The sequence below is a fragment of the Octopus bimaculoides genome, chromosome 5 (assembly GCF_001194135.2).
Source record: "Octopus bimaculoides isolate UCB-OBI-ISO-001 chromosome 5, ASM119413v2, whole genome shotgun sequence".
NCBI lineage: Eukaryota > Metazoa > Mollusca > Cephalopoda > Octopoda > Octopodidae > Octopus > Octopus bimaculoides.
Window position 1 is genome coordinate 34,164,913 of NC_068985.1, and position 1,937 is coordinate 34,166,849.

The 1,937-nt window shown below is 32.7% G+C and overlaps 1 protein-coding gene across 4 annotated transcripts in view; it reads left to right on the forward strand.

The window, feature by feature from the left end:
* Nucleotides 1–1,937, forward strand: part of LOC106869180 (nucleobindin-2) — a 64,140-nt gene that overhangs the window by 37,626 nt on the left and 24,577 nt on the right. The window lies entirely within an intron of this gene.

Below are 1,937 nucleotides of genomic sequence, written 5' to 3' on the forward strand. Positions count from 1 at the left end.
TGACATTCTTCATCAACAGAATTTTTATACCTTTCAGCCTTTCAATCAAGTCCGCCTTTCTTCCAGTAACATACTGTCCATATATTCTTAGATATTTCTTTAACTCAGGCACAGTAAGTACTTCGATAAGTACCATGATAAGACATAAAACAATAACAATAGCGTGGATAGTCTGCGGAAGTTTAATTGTCTACATGGAGCGCCGCCTAGCCAAGGGAGATAACCTACTTATAGGAAAGCCCTATACGCAGGTCCCTCTGAGAGAAAAAAGTTGACGAAAATGCAGATAGGGTCATGACGAATCTCCTAAAATTGGAGCGACGTGCGTGCTAATTTGTGGACGTGCATAAACTACATTCACGTACACACACACACACACACACATCTTGCCTTATATATATACGGATATTGACTTTGTAGCTTGTTGAATGATTACTGCTTGTTTTTGACTCTACTCTTTAAAATGATCTTGGTTTATCAGGTCAACTCTTTCAGTTTAGTATATTATATTTGCTTTTTTGTAAACTGTACTAATTTTATGGCTGCTGCCTTATTTAATATCTTCTTTCTCTCCTTTGGGTTATCTCCTTTATGTTGCTTAAGTTGGTTGAGATACCTTTCATATAGGCAACATAATTTATAAAGAAGTGATTGTTTGTAAGAGAGATAACTCTTCTAAAACTTTTCTAAAGCATTTTTCAAATAACAGCAGTCTGCATGAGTATTCATCAACATTTAACTTTAATAGGTTGACATCCCCAAATAATGATTACAATCAGTGTGTATTTTTATTTAAGAAAGGTTTTCTTATTTTAATGTTCAAATTTTTAATGATTACAATTCCCATGAATAGCAAAGTATATTTCTCTACTTAAAAGTAACCTCCCTCCATAATACTTAAATATAATACTGAATATAATCAGTTAACTAAACATTAAATTATGGAGTGATGTCCAAATACTGTACTAATAAATAATTTTTAACCAAAATTTCCTTTCCATTTGGAGCAAAAAACAAAATTCAAGCAGCAATTCTTAGCAATCCCCAGGGAAGATAATTTCAAGAATTTAGAATCAATAAACTCAAGAAATTAATAAACTTGCACATTTAGAGGAAAGTTTGATTTTTGTTTGCAAGCAAACCTGTTTCTGCCTGTCAGATCTTATCAGCATAATCTCTCCAAATCCATGCCATTGGCTAATTTGAGTTACCTTCCTCAGCTCTTTTGATGTTTTCATTTCTTCCCAACTAAAACTTGTTTCTCTGCTAGGTTTACTTTATGGTTTCTCAGTTCTAGACTTTGGTTTCCACATGATCATATAACCAACACTATCAAACTCTTGAAATACTTCAATTAACTAAGAGTATCCATGCAATAAATAAATAAATATTCCAATAAGATTAAATAAAGTATTTGGAAAATAAAAACCACATAGATAGGAGTTAATCTGGTCTTTAAAGCCAACTAGTGAAAGCAATGAACATGTTTTGGTCATATTAGATCTTAGCAAAGTATATTCTACTTAGCTGGTAGTAATAAATATAAAACTTGTAAGTAACCAGTATACATGAACACAGAGGGAATGTAGTGACATGCAGCTATGTTGTTATAATAATAGCTTTCCAGTGCTAACTAGCTACTCTCTTAACTCCATTTACAAAGCTGTCTTCAATTTTAACATTACATGATGCCCTTCATTCAAAGAATTGTTGTTTTGGAATAACTCTTTCTTTAAATTAACCACTAATTTTTCAAATTCCAGATGAACCCTGTCAATATTATCTAGCTTTTTCGTTTTTAATTCAAAGCAAATTTAGGGTTGTAGACTTTATCTGTTTACTGGATTAACATGTCCATTAAGACATGTTAAGCCAGTCTTGAGTCTACTCCATTGCAAACATTTGGATCAGGTATCCAGTCTGATACCCCCCCCCCC